The sequence below is a fragment of the Neovison vison genome, chromosome 4 (assembly GCF_020171115.1).
Source record: "Neovison vison isolate M4711 chromosome 4, ASM_NN_V1, whole genome shotgun sequence".
Classification (NCBI taxonomy): Eukaryota; Metazoa; Chordata; class Mammalia; order Carnivora; family Mustelidae; genus Neogale; species Neogale vison.
The window spans coordinates 87,154,230-87,178,339 of NC_058094.1; the positions used below are offsets into that span (position 1 = coordinate 87,154,230).

Consider the following 24,110-nt stretch of genomic DNA (forward strand, 5'->3'; position numbering starts at 1 on the left):
CCACAGCTAACATCATACTGAACAGGAAAAAGCTGAACACTTTTCCTCTAGGGTCAGGGACAAGACAAGGATGTCCATGCTTGCCTTTCATTCAATGTAGCATTGGAAATCCTAGTCAGAATAATTAGATAGAATTATTAGAATAATTAGATAAAGAAATAAAAGTCATCTAACTGGAAAGGAAGAAGTACCTGTTTATAGGTAACATGATAATATTCATAGGAAACACTAAAGACACCACCAAAAAAGCTGTTAGAACTAAGAAATGAGGAGTGCCTAAGTGGCTCAGTCAGTTAAGCATCTCCCTTCACCTTAGGTCATGATCTCAGGGTTCTGGGATGAGCCTCATGTAGGGCTTCCGGCTTAGCAGGGAGTCTGCTTCTCCCTCTCCCTATGCTGCTCCCCCTGCATGTGCGTGCACTCTCTCTCTTTCTCTCTCATTAATAAATTAAAAAAAAAAAGAATTAAGAAATAAATTCAGTTAAGTTGCCAAAGTCAACATTCAAAAATCAATTACTTTCTATACATTAACCACAGTCAGAGAAATTAAGAAAACAATCTCATTTACAATTGCATCAAAAAGAATAAAATACCTAGGAAAAAATTTTACCAAGGAGGTGAAAGATTTCTACCCTGTAAACTGGAAGACACTAATGGAAGAAACTGAGAAGACACAAGTAAATGAAAAGATATCCCACACTCATACTCCTAGATTGGTAGAATTAATACTGTTAAAATGGCCATACTACTCAAAGCAATTCAGTTTAATTCTTACCAAAATTTCAATGACATTTTTCACAGAAATAGAAAAATCCTAAAATATGAATAAAACCACAAAAGACACCAAATAGCTAAAGCAATCTTGAGAAAGAAGAACAAAGCTGGAGGCAGCATGCTCCCTGATTTTGAACGGTATTACAATGTCAGAGTTATCAAAACAGTATGGTATTGGCATAAAAACAGACAGATCAATGGAACAGATAGAGAGCCCTCCTCCCCAAACTCCCTTCACAAATATGGTCATTTAACTTGTGGCAAAGAAGCTAAGAATATACAATGAGGAAAGAAAACTCTGGTTAATAAATGGTGCTGGGAAAACTGCACAGCCACATGAAAAAGAATGAAATAGGACCACTATCTTATACTACCTACAAAATCAATTAAAATAATCAAATTAAACATAAGGCTCGAAACCATAAGCTTCCTATAAGAAAACATAAGTGGTAAGTATGTTGACAGTGGTCTTGGTGATGATTTTTTGGATTTGATATCAAAAGCAAAGGCAATAAAAGCAAAAATATACAAATGGGACTACCTCAAACTAAAAAGCTTCTGCACAGCAAAGGAAACCAATAAGAAAGTCAAAAGGCAACCTACAGAATGTGAAAAAATATCTGTAAAATCATATATCCAACAAAGGGTTAAAATGCAAATACACAAATAACTCAAGTAACTTGATAGCAAACTAATACTCCAATAAAAAATGGGCAGAGGATTTGAACTGACATTTCTTCAAAGAAGACATACAGATGGTCAACAAGTATATGAAAGGAAACAGTCAAAAAAACAAAGAGGCAACCCATGGAATGGGAGAAGATATTTGCAAATGACAGTACAGACAAAAGGTTGATCTCCAGGATCTATAATGAACTCCTCAAACTCAACACACACGAAACAGGCAAACACATCAAAAAATGGGCAGAAGATATGAACAGACACTTCTCCAATCAAGAAATACAAATGGCTATCAGACACATGAAAAAATGTTCATCATCATTAGCCCTCATGGAGATTCAAATTAAAACCACATTGAGATATCACCTTACACTAGTTAGAATGACCCAAATTAACAAAACAGGAAACAACATGTGTTGGAGAGGATGTGGAGAAAGGGGAACCCCCTTACACTGTTGGTGGGAATGCAAGTTGGTGTAGTCTCTTTGGAGAACAGTGTGGAGATTCCTCAAGAAATTAAAAATAGAGCTTCCCTATGACCCTGCAATTGCACTCCTGGGTATTTACCCCAAGGATACAGATGTCGTGAAAAGAAGGGCCATCTGTACCCCAATGTTTATAGCAGCAATGGCCATGGTCGCCAAAGTATGGAACGAACCAAGATGCCCTTCAACGGACGAATGGATAAGGAAGATGTGGTCCATATACACTATGGAGTATTATGCCTCCATCAGAAAGGATGAATACCCAACTTCTGTAGCAACATGGACGGGACTGGAAGAGATTATGCTGAGTGAAATCAGTCAAGCAGAGAGAGTCAATTATCATATGGTTTCACTTATTTGTGGAGCATAACAAATATCATGGAGGACAAGGGGTGTTAGAGAGAAGGGAGTTGGGGTAAATTGGAAGGGGAGGTAAATCATGAGAGACTATGGACTCTGAAAAACAATCTAAGGGGTTTGAAGTGGCAGGGGGGTGGGAGGTTGGGGTACCAGGTGGTGGGTATTATAGAGGGCACGATTGCATGGAGCACTGGGTGTGGTGAAAAAATAATGATGAATATTGTTTTTCTGAAAATAAATAAATTGGGAAAAAAAAGATTTCAATATCAGCAGTCATGAGGGAAATGCAAATAAAAATCACAATGAGATTATAACCTCATACCTGTTAGAATAGCTAGTATCAAAAGACAACAAATAACAAGTATTGGCAAGGATGTGGAGAAAAGGGAACTCTTACACACTGGTTTAGTGGAAATGTAAATTCGTGAAGCCACTACAGAAAACAGTATGGAGGTTTCTCAAAAAATTTAAAAAAGAAATATCATACTACCCAGCATTTGTACTTGTGGGTATTTATCTGAAGAAAACAAAAACACTGCCTCGAAAAGATGGATGTAGCATTATTTATATTAGCCAAGATATGGAAACAACCTAAGTGACCACTGATAGATCGTACATAAATGAAATGAATAAAACCTGAAAAAAATGAATAAAACCTGGTATGTATAGTATTTTATTTATTCAATATTAAGCATATTATACATACACATACAATGAAATATATTATTGGGTAATAAAGAAAAAATATTGCCGTTTGTGACCAAATGGATGGAACTTGAAGGCATTATACTAAGTGAAATAAATCAAAGAAAGACAAATACCATATGATTTCATTTATATATGGAATCTTAAAAAAAGAAAAATTGAGCTCATAGATACAGAGAACAGACCAACTGTCAAAGGTGGCAGTGAAGGGAGAGTGAAATGGGTGACTGCAGCCAAATGTACAAATTTCCAATTATAAAATAAAAAAAACAGAGGTATTATGTATAACATGGTATTATGTATAACTGTATTACATATTTGAAGGTTCTCATTATTAGAAAAATAAATTGTAACTATGTGATAGATGTTAACTCGACTTACTGTGGTGATCATTGCACTATATACACAAATATCAAATCATTATGTTGTGTATCTGAAACTAATAGTGTTATACATCAATTATAACGCAATACAAAACTTCAACAGAAGTAAAATTTTTATTTTATTTACAATTTAAATATTTAAATAGTAATATTTTAAAACGTTTCTAAAAGACTAGAATGACACAACAAAGTTCTTTATTTTCACTTTTAAAAAGTAAATAAACAGTAGTTCCTTAGACATACTTGGGGAACTTGGTGTAAACATTACTCTATATTCTAACTTGAAGTAATTTCGTCTTACTGCCCAAAGTATGCAAGTCACCTGAAGAGCAGAATAGATTCGGACATTCAATTTCTTTTACATAAAGGTAATAAACCTAAAATAAATCTGTACCCCATTTTACTTAATATTCCAACTATTAAGAAAAACTGCTAAATAAATAAATAGCTTAAGTTGAACATGGAAATATTTAGAAATTAATTTGAGAAATGATCAAATAATATATTCATTATATGTGTGAAACTATTTTAAGAAGGCTTTGTATTTAAGAAAAGCACATGTACACAATGAATTATGAAAATCTACTTAACTACCAAATTCTATAGCAAGTAAATATTTGAATGTGATTTCTTTTTTTTTTCTTCAGATTTTATTTATATATTTGAGAGAAAGAGAGCATGTCTGCAAGACAGAGAGGGAAAGAGAGAGCACAAGCAGGGGGAGGGAAAGAGAGAGCACAAGCAGGGGAGGATCAGAGGAGGAAGCAAACTAATACTCCTGCTGAACAAGGAGTCCAATGCAGGCTTAATCCTAGGCATCATGACCTGAACTGAAGGCAGACACTTAACCTGCTGAGCCACCCAGGTGCCCCTTAAATGTGATTTCTTAAAAGGATTAAATGGTCCTTAAGTCTTAGAAGAATTAGATTTAAGTTCCTTTTCACACTTTGAAGATTTTTCGACACCAAAAGATAGCAACCTTAGACTTAACAGAAAAGTAATCAGGTAGCTGGAAGAACAGTCAGAGATCATGTTAAATAGCTATTTCCTCTCTCTTACTTCCAACCAGAGCAACTAAAAATTTTTCAAAGACAGTAATTGCCCAAAAGTGCAATTCCTATTGAAATGCCTAGTAGATTAATTTAGAGACAGTTAGCTTTTTTAGGAATGTTATTAGAAAACTGATAGCATTCAAGATAAAGATTTGGGTCTTCTCAGATCCCAAATCTTATTTTCTCATACGGCTACCACCTAGACTACCCCCAGCATGTGACTGTCCTGATTTATTGTGTACAGAGAGGAGCCCAAAGGTCATATAGAGACCCAAAGCAGAATAACAAGTGGAGTGTTCTAGTAGAATGAGAAAGACTTGAGCTTAAGAAGGCCTGTGTGATCTGGAACCCCCTCTTCCTGGGCTTTTGTGAGAATTTAATGTGAGAATTTATAGTAACATGTATAAAAGAACAAAACACATAGTGGTCCTTGAGGAGGATGACTTATTTCTTTACTTCACTGATGAAAATGACATACCAGTACAGTTTCTAATTAGCTCAATAATTCTAAGCATCAGGAAGCACATTTGCTAAAAACAAAAACAAAAACCAATAACAAAATAAAAACAACAACAACAACAAAAAAAGCAGAGAGAGTCACAAATCCAGAGAGTGTTGAGAAATTCTCTCTAGACTGCAGTTAGAAACTTTCCTGATAAAATGTACAAAGACTAGATCTGAAGTGCATTCAGACAGGATGGTCAGAGCATAGCTAGAGGGATGGTTTAAAAGAGGTGGAAGATTGTTCTGGGTAGCACAGACATTTTAACAATATTTATTCTTCCAATCCATGAGCATGGAATGTTTCTCCATTTTTTTATGTCTCCTTCCACTTCCTTCTTAAGTGTTCTATAGTTTTCAGAGTACAGATCTTTTGCCTCTTTGGTTAGGTTTATTCCTAGGTATCTTACAGTTTTTGGTTCAATGTAATCCCTATGAAAATACCATCAAATTTTTCACAGAAATAGAGCAAATAATCCTAAATTTTGTATGGAACAAGAGAAGACCCCAAATAGCCAGAGGAAAGTTGAAAAAGAAAACCAAGGATGGTGGCATCACAATTCGAGACTTCAAGCTGTATTACAAAGCTGTAATCATCAAGACAATATGGTACTGACACAGAAACAGACATACAGATCAATGCAACAGAACAGAGAGCCCAGAAATGGACCCTCAACTCTATGGTCAACTAGTATTCAACAAAGCAGGAAAGAATATTCCAATGGATGGGATGGGCAGACACTGGGGAAAGATAAGAGGAGGAACTGTCACACAGACAGGGTGAGGAACTCGCCAGATAGAGATGGGGTTGAGGGACATAAAGGAGAGACAGGGATGAGGCAGTGAAGGAGCAGGGGTGAGGAAGGAATGATCACTGCAACCAGGATGCAAGGTGGAAAAAGCCAACAGATCTAAAAATTAGTGGTCAGGAATTTACTATGGAGTAACTGATCTCAGAAGCAAAGTGCAACTGAAGATCAACTGCCATAGGCTGGGAACAGAATGTAAAATCTGCCCATGGAAAGAGAGGCTGTTTCTTGATTTTTCAAGTTAAAAGGGAAGGAGAGTTATGAGGCACAGCTTGAGGCAATATGGCTCACAGTTGGGTGGACAGAGGGAAGGGATGAAGGTAAGTGATGGAGTAAGGCACTGAGGAGGTTTGAGGATTAAATGTCAGGATGCTAGAGTAATTCTGCCTGGCTGCATGTGGAAACTCCAAAATAAATATAATATTTGAAAATACTTGAAACACTGATATGCTGCCATGCCAACACTTCATAGACCCTGGTACTATAACCAGGGTACATACCAGGAGTTTGATTTGAATGTATATCATGTTCAAGCCATTATTAAATTCATAGCAAAGATCTTATGAAGCACCTGTTCCATGCCAGGCATTCTGCATGATTTACCTCTGTGAACCATTATGCCCATCCTACAGAAGAGGTACTGTTAGTATCACAAATTTAAAGTTGAGGAAACTGAGGTAGAGACAGATTAATTTCCCAAGATTACAAAACCAGGACAGAGAAGCTGGGCTTGAACTTACTCTGCATTCAGCAATCCAACCCTATACCTAGAAAGGACACTTCTAGACACAACAGAATTGACTTCGTTTCATTTTACAGTGGAGCCCAAAGGGACTGTTTGAAGTGAATTGCTCACTTCTTTGGAGAAAAACACATACAGGTACTAACTCTTAAAGTGGTAAAGTGTGGGAATCACTGTGGATGTAAGAATGGATAGAGGACCCCAAGATAAATATAAAGGGAGAAGAGGAAAGCAGTGAAAAAAAAATAACTCTTTTCCGATTATGAAAGTCATGCAATAGCCATTATAGATAAATTGGGAAAATCAGAAAAGTAGAAAGAAGAAAAAAAAATCATTAATAAGTCACCAGCCATAATGAACATATTGGTGTAATGCTGTAGCTTTGGTGTAATATATAAAAGCAATTACATTGGGCTTCTTGGACTTTTGTCCCTGAGCAAACAAAAAAAGATGTGTGGCAAACTGCCTAAATAGTCTGAACGTCTGGGTGAAAACTGGAAGGCTTCTCAGAGAACTGAGAATCCCAACTGCTAGATGTTAGAGGACAGCTGCATGTTGCATGAGAGGAAAGACAATACTTAGTTGTCTGGCACCTAAAGACCGCAGAAGAGAACCTAAGTGGCTAACTTGAGGACCTCTAGAAAAGATGCTATACTCAAAGAATCTGTACAACCAGTAGGAAGAAGTCTTCTCCTGGACCCACCAGTACTATGTGTGAAAAGACATATCTGAAAAGAACAGTCAAAACTGCAAGAACATTCCACAAGGTAAAAGGACAACAATTCCTATCAGGAGAGTTGGATAAATGTCAAGTTCACACTGACACTTGCATTTTATAGTTTCAGAAGGAGTTAATACCAGAGAATACTATGAAATGTCTAGTTCAGCCAAAAAAAATGACCACCTTTGATAAGATCACCTGAAATTTTAATCAGGTATGGGCTATCAAGATAACATAAGCAAGGAAATTTTACCACTTTAATCTGTGTCTATTTTCCCTAAAGGGAATAAGCATTTTGCTTTTATTTTACTTTATTTATTAATTTTCTTAAAAAAGATTTTACCCATTTATTTGAGAGAGAGGGAGAGTAAAAGAGAGAGTACAAGCAGGGAGAGCAGCAGGCAGAGGGAGAAGCAGACTTCCCGCTGAGTGGGGAGCCCGATTCAGGGCTTGATCCCAGGACTCTGGGATCATGACCTGAGCCAAAGGCAGATGCTCAACAACTGAACCACTCTGGCACCCTGCCTTTGCTTTTAAATAGATACAACATTGCATTAAATGTTATTCTTATCAGAAGGTGGTCGGGGCACCTGGGTGGCTCAGTGGGTTAAGTCGCTGCCTTTGTCTCGGGTCATGATCTCAGGGTCCTGGGATCGAGTCCCGCATCGGGCTCCCTGCTGAGAGAGGGAGCTTCCCTCTCTCTCTCTTTGCCTGCCTCTCTGTCTACTGTGATCTCTCTCTGTCAAATAAATAAATAAAATCTTTAAAAAAAAAAAAAGAAGGTGGTCATTCACAGGTTACATACAAGTAAAATCAACAATCAAAGCTTCTGTTTGTGTTTGGTAAAGTTAACCTGATCTGAAAGAGAAAACTTGAATTTGGGTCACAGAAGAAACAACATGCTACCACACGGAGTCTTTCCTACCAAGACTTCTTTCACTGTTTATTTCAGTTAATTTTGTCACAAGGGGAGTAAGAGCTTGTGAATATGGCATCACATGCTGCTGCCCCTCATCCTCATCTGTATACTCATTCCAGTAAGCAAAGAGGATGCGTCTGTGACAACCTTAACTGCGTCTTGTGCCTGCTCAACTACCACTGCTAAAAACTAACCCCCCCACCCCAGTTGTCAGTACCATCATGTACAATTGTTTTTTTATGCTGTCATGGACATTTTATAGATGAGAAAAGAGAGGCATAAATGACCAGGTGACTGGGCTATGCAAAGCATCTGTTTCCAGTGGAATGCATGTGTGTAAGTTAAGTGAGAAAACCACACCTATGCAGGATGCAACTGCTTTTTAAAACTACAACCTGCAGTTTTAGCCACATGGCACACTAGAATATATGTACAAATAATTACATGAAACAAATTTGTTCAGTACTGAATTGCTATTATTCCAAAAGCTATGTAACTTAAAAATGTCCACTATTTATGTGATTATTTTCACCTCTTTACACCTAAAGTTTATCTTCCTTTTGTAATAAATGGCTAATTATTTGAAGGAACATTCCATGATAAAGCAGTGACAAACCAGAGAAATAAGTAAGAACAAACATTCTTCAAAGACAAAAACAAACCATGTCACCAGCAACCACAAAGGACATTCAAGTGTACGAATAAGGATAAGTGTCAGATACTGCTCAAGATATACCAATGCATATTTCGCTGGATTGTTACAACGTTAATGTGGAATTCATACTCTTCCTCATATTTTAAAAGCAGCAAAATTTGTTACTTATCCAGAACTGAGTTTTATAAAGACAATAATCATCCACAGGATCCGAGTATAACCCTAACTTGCCCACTATTTACTGGTATCTTACTGGAATCAAGACATTGCGGGACTTTTCCTCTTTGGGAGAAAAATAATTTGTGTTCAGCTGGAGCTATGTAAAAACTCAAGACACACTATTTACATCTGTATGCTATAAAAATTTGTATCAAAGTTAAAAAAAAGCTGCATCTGTTTGAAGAATATTAGAGCCGCACACAGCACAGTACTTTTCTGCAACAGAAGCATAACATTATAAAACTGGTTCCTTAATCAATTATAGAACTGACAAGTTTGGTACATATATAAGGAGATCATAGGTGTCTTTGGTAATACACCACAGATTAATCAGCTTCAAACTGAGATGAATCTATGCAAAATGTTGACCAATAGCATAAATTAAGAACTTAAAAGGTAGTCATATAGTGGAGCATTAAGGCTATCTAGGAAGAGTTAAGCCAATACTGGTTTCTGCTCTCCCATTATTTGCAATTTGATATAGTAGAATGATGCAGGTTAAGATACTTTAAACAATGAGGAATATATACATTGAATACTGTTTCTGACTTGCATCCAGTTTAGCAAATAACCCAACATGTGTACAGATAGCACAAAAGACATTATCCTTTGCTCTCTACCATTCATAATCTCTCTACAACTTTTTGTTACCAGTTAAGAGTGGCTGGCCTGTTCTAAGAAGGCATAAAGGCTTACATTTGTTCAGGTGTTCAGGGATGTTTTCCCCACTTATTAAGACATGTCTGCCCCCAAATAGCTAGAGTTCTCTTCTTTTCCCCATCCCTCTCATTCTCCCCATTTAGGGGGACATATGTCCATAGTATCTGAACTGGATTAAAAATTCTTTTGCTCAGAGAAACAATGTTATAAATGTGGTTAAGGAGAGACAAAGTTTTTGTTATCTGTAAAATGTTAGAATACATTAGTGTGAAACAGACTTTTGGGAGCTGACCTGGGAATGGAACCATAATTTCTATTGCTGTTCTTTGGGCAAATGCAGTCTGAGTTCTAAGACAAGTTTTGGGAAGCAATCCGTTCATATTTTATGGGGGTGTAAACTGGGGTCAGAAAGTAAAAAGTATACAAGGTAGAGACATACAAACACTCTAAACTTACTGATTCTATTCCTACCACCATAATTATCTGTGACAATTTTTAGTCCTAAATATTCACCTACAGGTTTAAATTATACATTTGTTTGTATGTATAAACAGAATTTCATTCTCCCAAATAATGTGAAGGCCAGATATGTTACTATAATACACATGTGTATCAGAAAACAAATAGCAGGAATTTTTCAGCCCAAATATCTAGGCCTCAGATGACAGTTCTGGCTTGGGAGGTACGGCTCATCCTGCAGTTAGATGAGATTATATACATTATATCCCCTGGAGAATAAGGCCAGTGAGTAGGCGGAGTGAATGGAGGCAAGCTGGGAATCAGCGTGGGACAATCCTAAGGGCAAGCTAAACCAGTGATTCAGAGAAACAGCCCCCTTCCCTGTTCTCCAAGAGCCCATCTGAGGTCAGTCTGTCTTCAGATCACAGTTATGGCTCTACACTTGAGGTCACTAGGCTTGAGGGTTAGTTTTCATTAGCTGTCTTTTCTTTAGCCCTGCAGAGATAGAAAATTGTCCCTGACCAACAATAGATAATGTAAAAGGAGTGTGTATGGTCTTCAGGAGCTTTAGGAAATGGGCACCTATATTACATAAAAACTCATTAACATGCCAGAGCCATGTCTACTTGTCTAAGAATTTTGCTTCTATTATTTTATTCAGTTCTCATAACAACCTTGTCAGGAAGATAGGGTACTGTTTAGATTCTTACTTAATAGATGAGAATTATTCATAATTGCTTTGTTGTTAGTAACAGTGTGATGTTCTTCTCATGCTACAGTGATTTTTACCAAGTGTAGTAAAAACTTACATACACTGAATGCCTTGAATACCCAATCTTTCAAGAGAGGAGACAAACTAGGGGCGCCTGGGTGGCTCAGTCTGTTGAGCATCTGACTCTTGATTTTGGCTCAGGTCATGCTCTCAGGTTTATAAGACTAAGCCCCTCACTGAGGCTCTGCAATCAGCAGGGGTCTTCTTCTCTCCCTCTCCCCCTGTGTCTTTTCAAATAAATAAATAAATCTAAAAAAAATACAAATTACCAATATCAGAAATGAAATAAGGTATATCCCTGCAGACTCTGCAGAAGACATAAAAAAGATAAGGGAACACTACAAACAACTCTACACACATAAATTTGACACATTAGATGAAATGAACCAATTCCTTGAAAAAATATAAACTACCACAACTCATACATTATGAAATAACTCCTATCATTCATATGATATCTGATGTTTTTCAGATTTATCTCCTTCTTTGCATTCACTAGCACTCTTAACAGGTATCTGTAAGATGACAAATGGTTGAGTACTCATCTACCCACTCCCAGATTTCCTCTTTAGCAGTCTTGATCATTCAAAAACAGCACGTAAGACAGTACTGCTTATAGAAATTTTCTTTCTAAATTGTTTCAATTTCTTGCTGAGATTTTCTAGATCTTCATTTGATAAAGGTCTCTGGAATTGGGTGCTTGGTTTCTTTCAGTAAAGATCAGATGTAGGTATGTGATGTGTGTGCATTTGTACATATATGTGCATAAACGTGTTTTCTAATAATTTTAATTACTGTGAAAATGAGATAAAACTGTTTCAAAACCTTTATTTGAAATGTACAACACTGCCATACACCTAATTCTGAATGTTACTAATATTAACATAAAGAAAAATTATGAAGTATAGTATTTTAAAAAAATTCTACTCACTACTATACTTTAGATCTTATTTTTATTTAATTTAGAGAGAGAGAGAGGATGAACAGGGAGGAAGGGCAGGGGGAGAGGGAGAAGAAGACTCCCCACTGAGCAGGGAGCCTGATGCAGGACTCAATCCCAGAACACTGGGATCATGACCTGAGCTGAAGGCAGACACTGAGCCACCCAGGTGCCCCTCACAACTATACTTTAAGTTATACCAAAAACATGTCCTTCCACCATAAGAAGATATGCACACTCTTGTGGTGATGAGTGAAAGTACCTGAGTGGGCTGAAACCAACTGGTCCACTTACTAGCAGTGTCCATTTGAGCAAATTTCATAACCTGTGAAAAGGGGTGGCAGCAGTTTCTAATTGTAGGTTTAGATCAAATGAAATCACCCATGCAATGAATTCAGTACAAAGACAGATTTATAGTATGTTCTTTTAAGAGTGTTACACTGTTATTTTTCACTGTAAGCAAAATCTGAAAAATGTCCATTATCTATTAATTCACCTCATAACTATTTCATCATACTTACTATTTCCCAGACACAAAGTTTCATAAAGCAGTCTCGTCTTAAAGCAGAGTGGAGTTAGAGAAAGTTCCCAAAAGGAGGTGATGCCAGACATCAGTCTTGAAATAAAAATTAGAATGGTAGGGTGGGTACTGGAGCAGAAGAGTGCTGGGGACTTTTGAATAGAAGGTCAAAATACCTTTTTTTTTTTTAAAGATTTTGTTTATTTATTCTAGAGACAGAATGAGTGAGCAGGGGGAGGGGGAGAAGGAGAGGGACAAGCTGACTCCACATTGAGTGTGGAGCCTGACTTGACCCTAAGATCATGACTTGAGTTGGAATCAAGTTGATGCTTAACCAACTAAGACACCCAGTGCTCCAAGAAGGTCAAAATACTTTATTATATTGTTTGAATATATTTCCTGGTAATACAAGCTTTCAAAAATCATTTTATACTATTTATTAAATTTATTTTTAAAAATTAAAATAAATTTAAATAAAAAATTAAAATAAAATAACTCTTCTGTTTTCTTTTCCCTTTCCATTTATTTGACTACAAAAGCCCATTGTTTTTTGGATATTTTCCTCTGTGCTGCAGGCCAGCTTACCCATTTCCAAACAAATGAGAAATCTAGAGAACTAGAACTAGAACTCTTGTTTCATTAGAAAATTATGGTCATAAGTGAGCCTTTATGACCTTTTCATGATATTATTTACAAAAGTGTTTAAGACTCACCTATTTCACCCATCCCCCTCTGGCAATCACCAGCTTGTTTTCTGTTTTTCAGTTTTTTGTTTGTCTCCTTCTTTGTTCATTTGTTTTATTTCTTAAATTCCATATATGAGTGAAATTGAACAGTATTTATTTTTCTCTGACTTATTTTGCTTAGTTAGTGTTATACTCCCGGGTATATTCATTGTAACAATGCAAATGGAAATATTAATTCTTTTTTATGTTGAGTAATATTCCATCATATATATACCACATCTTCTTTATCCATTTATCAATTGATGGACACTCTCCCTCTTAGTTCCTGCCCACTTTTTCTCTCTCGCCTATAGAATTTTTTACTTCTTCCCCTCTTTTTAAAAAAGATTTTGTTTATTTATTTGACACACACACACAGACACACACAGACACACACACACAGCATGCACAAGCAGGGGGAGCAGGAGGCAGAGGGAGAGAGAGAAGCAGGGAGCCCGACGTGGGGCTAGATCCCAGGACTCTGGGATTAAGCCAAAGGCAGATGCTTAACCGACTGAGCAACGCAGGCGCCCCATCCTTCTTCTTTCAAAAGCTGGATTAAGTTACAGAGAAATTTGGTCCAGTGTACTAGTAGGCATGGGTTGGGTCCCTCCCCACTCTGGAAGGAGAAGCAGCTACTAATAGGCAGTCCACCTGGGTTTCACGTCTGAGATTACACAATCAAGACACAAATAGACACCCTTCCTTAGAAAAAAAGGATTCTCAAGGAGGAAAGCAAAGGACCTTAGATTGTTATATAGCAAACTCCATTTCTCAGGACTGCTGGATAGAAATCTCCAAAGAGGTTCCATGTATCCTCACTACATCTGACTCTTAAGACTTTCAGGTATCAGTTTTTTAAAAACCAAGGAGTTCAGCTAAAACATGGCTCTTGCATTTCATAATTACTAGGTATAAAGATGAATATACAGTTGAGATAATACTTTATTGTACATAAACTTCTTCAACTGATTCACAAGTTTAACAGTCTAATGACCAGACATTCCTTTTGTGGAGGGGAAGAGAAAGTACGTGTGGTAGAAGAAATGTCCATGGTTCCCAAAGTTCAAGAAAAGAAAAAGAAAAAGGTCTTCTTTACTGTGATTTCCACTAGCCATTTTTTAGGTTTCTTCTTAGCCAAGTTTCTTGAAGGGATAATTGTTTGCCTCAACCTTCAGTAGTACGGTTTCCCCTGGGGCAGTCCATTAAAACACCTCCAGTCCAGTCACTGATGACTCCATGGTAGCTAACTAAAGAGGCACTTTCTTATCTTTTTTCCCCTTGACATTGGATAACTATCATCCCTTTTAGTCCCTGCTACCCCCTCACCAGTGGCTCATTGCTGAGGATCCTTTCTTCCTTTTCCTTCTCTGCACATTTCTCTTGCTTGGACCCTGCAAAGCCTCACTTCACATGATGGCCAACCCCATATGCTCTTCAGCTCCATACCTACCCGCTGATCTGCAACTTGGGCCTGAACCTTTTGTTTACCCTCTGTTCTATTGAACAATTGACTGGATCATATGAATTTTAAATGAACCATCAAAAATGGAACTGGAAGTCTTCTTTGGCTTCAGTATTACCTGTTTCAGTTAACACCCCCATCAGCATGCAATTACCTAAGTCAGAATCTGGAATCTGTCTTAGACTCCTTATCCTTCCTCAACCAATCAATCCTTCAGGAGTAGTTTCAACTTTAATCACCCTTTTAAGGCTTCTTTCATAACAGCCTTCTAAGGGGCCACTCTGCCTACCTAAGGCTTATCTCTCACACTGCTGCCAACCTGTCCACTGTAGACCCAAACCTTTGCTCCTCTCACTCCATCACTGTTCCATGCTCCCTCCCATCAAAGGGTAATAGAGGATACTGCTGAAATATTACTCAGGTATTTAAGTTATAGCAAGTCTACAAGAATAGACTCATCTATTTGTCCTTGAAATTCTACCAGTTTTTGCCTCACATGTTTTGATAGGCACATATACATTGAGGGCTGTTGCATCTTCTTGGAGAAGTGGCCTACTCATCATTATGTAATGCTCCTCTTTACTCCTTATAATTTTACTTGCTGTGAAGTCTGCTTTGTCTGAAATTAACACAGCTACTCCAGCTTTCTCTTGATTGATATTAACACAGTATAGCTTTTTACATCTCTTTACTTTTTTTTAAAAATAAGGTATAATTTACATATTATATTTGTTTCAGGTGTACAACATAATGATTTGATATTTGCATGTATTAAAAAAATGATCACAATAAGTCTAGTTAACAGCTGTCATCATACATAGTTGCAAAAAAAGGTTTTTTTTCTTGTGATGAGGACTTTTAAGATCTATTCTGTTAGCAATTTTCAAGTACACAATATATACTTAATATATATGCAATATACTTAATATATTAAGTATATTCACCATGCTATAGGGTTCATCCTCCTGACTTACTTACTTAAAACAGGAAGTTTGAAACTTGGATGTCCTTCACCTATTTTGTTCACCCCTCTAACTACCTTCCTCAGTGGGCAACCACCAATCTGTTCTCTGTATCTATGGGCTTGGCCTTTTTTTTCTTTTTAAAGAGTCCACATTTAAGTGAGATCATACAATATTCATCCTTTTCTGTCTGACTTATTTCACTTGGCATAAGCCCTTTAAGTCCCACCCATATGACAAATGGTAGGATTTCATGTTTTGGTGGTTGGATAGTATTCCCTTATACACTCCTTTTTATCTGTCCATCCATCCATTGATGGACACTTAGGTTGTTTCCTTATCTTGGCTATTTTAATAATGTTGCAGTGAACACAGTGGTGCACACATCTTCTTGTATTAGTGTTTTTGTTTCCTTCAGACAAATACCTAGAAGTGGAATTGCTGGTTCATATGGTATTCCTGTTTTTAATTTTTTGAGGAACCTCCAAACTGTTTCCTATAGCAGCTGCAACAATTTATACTCCCACCAACAGTGCCATTCCTTTACTGTTCATATGTGTTTTATACTTAAAGTGAGTTTCTTATAGAAAATTTGGTCGAATTTTCCACTCTGTCAGTCACTGTCTTTTAATTGGTGAATCAGACCACTGATGCTTAAAGTGATCATTGATATAGTAGGATTAATATCTACATATTTGTTATTATCTATTTATTACTCTTGTTCTCTGTTCTTATTATAGTCTTTTTTTTAAAAGATTTTATTTATTTGTCAGAGAGAGAGAGGGAGACAGCGAGCACAGGCAGACAGAATGGCAGGCAGAGACAGAGGGAGAAGCAGGCTCCCTGCCAAGCAAGGAGCCCGTGTGGGACTCGATCCCAGGATGCTGGGATCATGACCTGAGCTGAAGGCAGCTGCCTAACCAACTGAGCCACCCAGGCGTCCCTGTTCCTATTATAGTCTTAACCACTTTCTGCCTTCTGTGGTTTTGAATGAGTAATTTAATTTTCTCTTCTCTTAACATATCAATTATACTTCCTTCTAAAATTTTTAAGTGGTGACCCTTGAGTTTCCAATATATATTCCCAACCAGTACAGTTCACTTTCAAAGAACACTGTATCACTTTATGGGTAGTGCATATACTTTATAATAAAGCGTTCCCAATTCCTCCCATCCCTTATAATATTGCTGTCATTCATTTCACTTATACATAAGCTACAATCACTGACTATATTATTGGTACTATTTGGAAAAAATGATTATTTGGATGAATTAGGAATAAGAGATATATTTCATTTTACCTTTATTTATTCCTTCTCTAATGCTCTTCCTTTCTTTATGTAGACCTTAATTTCAGATCTTTCCTTCTTTTTTTTTTTTTTTAAAGATTTTATTTATTTATTTGACAGAGAGAGACCACAAGTAGGCAGAGAGGCAGGCAGAGAGAGAGAGAGGAGGAAGCAGGCTCCCTGCAGAGCAGAGAGCCCGATCTCAGGGTCCTGGGATCCTTCCTTTTTTTTAAGACTTTATTTCTTTATTGGACACAGAGAGACACAGTGAGAGAGAAAACACAAGCAGGGGGAGTGGGAGAGAGAGAACGAGGTTTGCCGCCTAGCAGGGAGCATGAAGAGGGCTCAATCCCAGGACTCTGGGATCATTACCTGAGCCAAAGGCAGATGCTTAACGACTGAGCCACCCAAGCACCCCATTACCTTTCCTTATTTCTAAAGAATTTCTTCTAATGTTTCTTAGAAGGCAGTCTATGTTGACAAATTCAGTAAGATTTTGTTTGTCTGAGTTAGTGCTTCTTTTTTACTTTTAAGAATACTTTTCTTTTTCATTTTATTTTATTTCTTTTTGGTGTTCCAGAATTCATTATTTATGAAGAATACTTTTGCTATGTAAGGATTCTAGACTGATGGCTCTTTCTCCTGCTAATACTTTAAACATTTCATTACACCCTCTTCTTGCTTCCATGGTTTCTGAGTAGAGTGTGATGAAATTCTTATCCTTGCTTTTCTATAGGTAAAGAGTTTTTATCCCCTCTGTCTTCTTCTAAGATTTTTTTTTTTGGTCTTTGATTTTCTGCGTTTGAATAGGATATGTTTAGGTACAGATTTTGTTTTGTTTTTCCTGTTTGATGTTCTCTGAACTTCTTGGCTCTGTAGTCTGTTGGCTATCACTAATTTTGGAAAATTCTCAGTCATTACACACTGCTTCATATATTTCTTTCAATCCTTTCTAATATTCCCACTATGTGTGTATCACATCTTTTGGAATTGATCCATGGTTCTTAGACATTATGTTCCCCCTTTTCCATCCTTTTGTTTTGTTTTTGCATTTCAATTTTAGAAATTTCTACTAACATTTCTACCAGCTCGCTGGTTCTTTCCTTGGCCATGTCTAGTCTAATGATAAGCCCATGAAAGGGATTCCTCATTTCTGTGCGTGAGACTTTTATTTCTAGCATCTCTTTTTCATTCTAGAAGAGAAAAAGGTTTTGGGATTCCTGGGTGGTTCAGTCAGTTGAGCGTCTGCCTTCAGCTCAGGTCATGTCCCACATTGGGCTCCTTGCTCAGTGGGGAGCCTGCTTCTCTCTCTGCCTGTCATTCTCCCTGCTTGTGCTCTCTCTCTCTCTGACAAATAAATAAAGACTCTTATAAAAAAAAAAAAGGATTTCTATCTCTCTGTTTACATTACTGTTCTGTTCTTGCCTATTGTCCACTTTTCCCTTTAGAGCCCCTAGCATATTAATCATAGTTGTTTTAAATTCCTAATCTGATGACTTCTTTCTTTTTTTAAAGAGAATGTATGCATATAAGAGAGGGGAGGAAAGTCATAAGGAAAGGGAGAGAGAGACTCTTAAGCAGGTTCTACCTCCAGTGCAGAGCCCGAGGAGGCTCAGTCTCCGGGCCCTGAAATCATGACCTGAGGGGAAATCAAGAGTCTGACACTTAACGAACTGACCTACCCAGGCGCCCTTCCTTGTCTGATGAATTTCAACATCTCTGGTTCTAATGCTTGCTGTTTCTTTCAAACTGTAATTTTTTGCCTTTTAGAGTGCTTTACAATCTTTTATGGAAAACCAGACATCAAAGGATCTAAGGAATATATGACCATTGCATGGGGTTTTGTGTTTATGCTATCTTTATTGTTTGCTGTAGCTATAGTTGTCAAAAGGGAAATTTTTCTCTGGTGTTTGTTGTTCCTATTGTCTTTTCATTTCCACAAAGACTTATTAAATAAGGTCTGAGTTACATGATTTGTTCAGACTTAATTCTTTGTTAGTAGGGCTCAGTCTGGATTATGAACCTTCCAGGTACTTCTCAGTTTTCCCTGCTTAGGCGAAGTAAGAAAACTAGAGGGACCTGGAGTTGAGGATTTCCTTTCCCCCAGGTCAGATAGGCTTTAATAAATCTCCAGTAGGTTAGGTTCTGTTTAAATAGTTTCTCTTGAGGGCAGGCCTGTTAAGAAGAACAGAATGCTCTGGCACATTTCAAGATGGCTACAGTTCCCTTCCCTCCATTGGAAGCATATTTCTCTGATCTTCACTGTGAGAACTTGGTTGGGCTTCTGGAAGTAGAGCTCACAAAAGTGTGCTTCTCCCCCTACCCCCACCCCCACCAAGGCTGAGGCCCCTGAAGTTTTTAACTCTTAACCTAATCCACAGAGTCTCTAGCAATTTGTCAATTACACTTAAAAGTTTTTCTACCCTGATACTAGTTCCATCAATGTGCTTCCTCCTGGGCATCCACTCTGAGAAGGTGTGTCTCTGCATCTGCTTATCTGTCTTTCCAGTTTTGGGGGTGGTAGTGTGCCCTATGACATTGTTATAACACCTGACAAAACATGGCAGGATGTGTATTAGAAAGGATTATTTCCAAATATACATTATATGTTAATAAAAATAATTTAAAAAAAAGAAAGGATTATTTCTTCACTAAATGTGAAGATATCCAGAAGAATACAATGGCACCAGCCTAAGTGCCCTTAGAAATAATATATTTGGGGGTGGTGGTGTGCCCTATGACTCTGCTAGACCAAAAGAGTTGTTGATTGTTTGTTTAGCTTTTTTTGTGTGTGAAAATAGGTATGATAATTTCCAAGTTCTTTATATGTCAGACAAGAAACTGGAAGTCAGACTCCTGTTTTTGATTGCTTCATTTTGGCCTTTTTAAACACTATTTTGTTAGCATTCCTGTACTCTATGCTTGGCTTCAGGAATCCTGTCAACCATTTCTTTACTTCTGTACTTGGGGTTCTTCTGAACACCAGGCAGCTGAATGTTCCACTTCCATAAAACATCCAGGCAGGAACCTGGTTTTTTTCTTTTTGTTCACATTCTGCTGCTATATGACAGTTACCTGGCTCTTATCCAAAAGAAGACAGAAGGTTCCCTGTAACTGGAAATCTGTGCCTTAAATATTTTCTCTTAGTACCTAGCAAGCAGTAGCAAAGTAGCAGACTTTTTGTTAATAATGAACTCAAAATTTAGTGATATTTATCCCATTATATTCAAATTTCTTCCAATTAAATAAAACTAAATCTAAAGAAAAGCTAACCTGGCTCTAGTTCAGTGGGGCAGACCAGAATTAAATAACAAAATCAGTATAGCAAGAAACACATACGCTGCAATGTCACCAGGGCAGGATGGTGTCACTTACTCTCAGGCATCATTTCCACACTCCTTATTTTAGCACGGCCTCAACCTGAGGAAGCAGACCCTAGGAAAAGCTACCAAATAGATCAGTCTTCATTTCTGCCCTTTCTCCAAATTAAGAGGTTGGCTCTCAGTTTAACTCAGGAGAATGACTCTAAATATATTATTCCTAAGGGCACTTAGGCTGGTGTCACTGTATCCCGGACAGCCTCACATTCAGTAAAGAAATAATCCTTTCTATACACATTCTGCCAAGTTTTGTCAGGTGTTATCATGGAGGTACCTAGAGTGACAATGAGTACACTGAGTCATGTTTTTTATTACTCCAGGGAGAAGGGATGAGCCCCACAGATCTTACCTACAAATCCAGAGGGCAGCCTACATGACCTGAGGTTCTCTCTAGGACAACTCAGTGGGCACACTCAGGTTGGACTAGCCAGCAGTGCCACCAGCCTGTCTTGTGATTTCTCCTTATACAAGTTCCTTCTTTATACAGAAAACTTTGAAAAGAGGGAAAACATAAAATCTCCTACTTTTTCACTCGTACTTGTTAGCAGAGTAGAAACAGAAAGACCGGTTTTTGTGTTGTTTTATTTTGTTTTAGGCTTTTTCTTATTCTGGTAAATGGAATATCAGAATTCTCCACAGAATCATGTGACACAAGGGAGCATACAGCTGCCCTCTGGCACAGTATGTAAATGAACTCAGTCACCCTTTGGGTTTTCCCCTCTTCTTTCCCCGCTCTTTATGGAGGACACAGAATCATAGGGAGTAACTAGCTGAAGTTTGCTCTGTACTTTAATGCAGGCAGGAAGCCAAACTCCAAATACAATGACTGGATTCAGTTTTACAAGCAAACACTGGAACTGAATTCATCCTAGTCCGGGAAGAATGCCTCGGATCAGAACTAGCAGGAAATCCAATTCAAAACAGGGTGTGTCATCTTTAATTCACAGTATGGCCTTTACACCTTTAATGAAGTCCTTTGGAAGTAAAAGCTTGCTTCTGTTAAAGGTCCACACAAAAGTCTAAATTTTACTCAAATGATATCAGAAATGCTATGCAGTAATGTCTGCATTCTCACAATTTGCACACTTGGTAGAGAGTGGGTTAGCTCTGCTTTCTCCTTTGAATACTGATTGCTAAAGTCTTAGAAGATATTAATAATTACTTAACTCTCCCAACTCCCTTCTAATCTCTGACCCCTCTCTTATACTATCAACTTCCCTCTTCTTCTCTGGGTCATCTGAGTAACTGAATATGAAATCTTTGAGATCCAGAGAGAATGACAGTCACATACTTTGTCCCAAACAACCCCTTAAATATGCCAGGAGTTTACATGCCTGTCTCTTGTGCTTCTAGCTGGAGGGGACCGCACTCTGAGAAGGAACAAATGGAAAAGCCTAGAGTCTGCAGTTCCAGTAGGGGAGTGTCAAGAGAGGTCAGGATCTCATGCTAAGCTGCCCATGGTGGGCCCTTACCAACAGTGTTGATTATAGGAGCCCCCAGAGACTGTTGTCAGGCACGTGAAACAGTGAGCTAAATGCCAGTTACAAACATTCTCATTTGGATGTATGAGAGGAGTGAACAGAAGAAGTATGAAATAAAGACTTCACAAACTTAAAGCTTTTGTTGAGGAATAAGAAGCTCTGGGGTGGGGGTGGGGAGGATATTTCTCATCCCTACCATGGCATTATTTTATGCAAACCTAACATTTTATGTAGTTTATACCATCAGGCGTAGAGTTGCCAGATTTACCAAATAAAATACAGGATAGTCAGCTAAATGTGAATTTCAGATAAATGATGAGTAACTTTTTAGTGTAAATATGCCCGCTATCTTAACTGAAATTCACATTTACTTGGGTATCCTCTATTTTATTTGGTAACCCTATTCAGGTGTCAATTCTAACACCTGTCAATTTTTTTTTTTTTTAAGATTTTATTTATTTATTTGTCAGAGACAGAGGGAGAGAGAGCGAGCGAGCACAGGCAGACAAAGAGGCAGGCAGAGGCAGAGGGAGAAGCAGGCTCCCTGCCGAGCAAGGAGCCCGATGTGGGACTCGATCCCAGGACCCTGGGATCATGACCTGAGCCGAAGGCAGCTGCTTACCCAACTGAGCCACCCAGGCGTCCCCACCTGTCAATTCTAATGATCCCTAAAATAACCTGTATTTCAAAATACAAATAAAAAAACCAGTGCTAAGGTTCCAGGATTGTGAATCAAATCAATGCCAGCCAATTTGTGCCTGACACTTCATGACACTCGGTTCAGCCATTACTATTTTCTCATGCGGATGTGGACAAAGATGCCATCTCTTCACTCAACGACAGGAAAACAGAGGGGCCCACAGTTCTGTAAAAAGACTTTGCAATAACTCTTAAATACTAAAATTTTAACACCAGAGAAACCAGGTTATGTAATGCTGTATATACCACACTTCTGTTTTCCTGAGGAAGTTAGCACTTCTTATTGAGAAGACTGTGGCTTGCTCGTGCTGTTATTAATATTAAAAGAAAACATGTTCTGTTGTATACTCAAATAAAGCAGTATGTAATAAAGAGAAATGAGTGGCAAACTGGATGTAATGTGCTTTATATCAGGGATCAAATGTAATCCATATCACCAACCAACATAAGGCAGATTTGCAATGAAGTCAAAAAGACTGAACAGCCCCCTGGAACTGCAGTCTATATTGCTCTGGACTCCAGATAATTTGTTTAAGTTAGTGGCTATACTGAGGAATTTCTAAACAGCTCAAGTGTTAAAGTTACAACCTTTAAACTTCTGTATTCAGTTGGTCTTTTCCCCTAAAGCACAAACTTCCATGAATAATGGGAATGTTTCTTGTGCTACTGTATTAGGTTCTCAGTCTACACTGGTTCTGTATTTGGCCACAGAACAGACATTATGGGCCACAGTCCTACGAAAGACCACCTCTGTGTGATGCCTCAATCTTACTGATTTGGTTTGAGTCAAACAGAACGAAACAGGTTTTCAATAAAATACTAAGAAGCTTCACAAGAAGGAATTTAGGTAAAAATATACCAAAGTAGTACCAAGGTTCAAATTAAAAAAAAAAACTTCCTTAAAAAAAAAAAAAACCCTAATTCTGGGGGGCCTGGGTGGCTCAGTGGGTTAAGCCTCTGCTTTAGGCTCAGGTCGTGATCTCAGGGTCCTGGGATGGAGCCTCACATTGGGCTCTCTGCTCAGTGGGGAGCCTGCTTGCTCCACTCTCTCTTCCTGCTGCTCTGCCTACTTGTGATCTCGTGCTCTCTGTCAAATAAATAAGTAAAATCTTTTTAAAAAAACAAAAAACCAAAAAAACCCCTAATTCTTAGTGTTAAATGTTGCTTTTAAAACAATGTAAAAACATCATTAGATTATTGTACATGTCACAGATAATATATATTTAAGAGTTTTGTCAGAAATAGTAATAATACTAGGGGCATCTGGCTGACTCAGTTAGTTGGTAGAGCATGCATGTGATTTGTGATACTGGGATCTTGAGTTAAAGCCCACCAGGAGCAGAGCTTACTTAAAAAAAAAAAAAAAAGAAAAGAAAAAAAGAAAAAGAAGTAGTAATACTACCAGGAAGAAAAAAAAAATCCATCTGAAAACAAGGACATCCAGTAAATAAAACACTTTTTAGGATTAAAAAATAAAGAAAAAGAAAAAAAAAAGACAAGCCACATTTTAAATATTCAACACTTTCCACTTTTGTCTTTTTGAAAGACCAAAGCAATAGAATATTATGCAGACAATACAGTGATATTTTGTGATTTTTGATATGAACACATTTGTACCCAATCCAACCTCTGCAAATGGGGAGGGAGAAAGGTTGGGCAGGGGAGGGAGGACTGGTCAGCCTAAGGTCATTCTGTCAGCCAAGAACAGCAGAACTTCCTCTTTCCCTCTGAGCTCACAGACCCTAGCATTTCC

General features: G+C 37.7%; 1 protein-coding gene across 8 annotated transcripts in view; it reads right to left on the reverse strand.

Moving 5' to 3' along the window:
- SPIDR (scaffold protein involved in DNA repair) overlaps positions 1-24,110 on the reverse strand; it is a 693,030-nt gene that overhangs the window by 214,959 nt on the left and 453,961 nt on the right. The gene's annotated exons all lie outside the window — the stretch shown is intronic.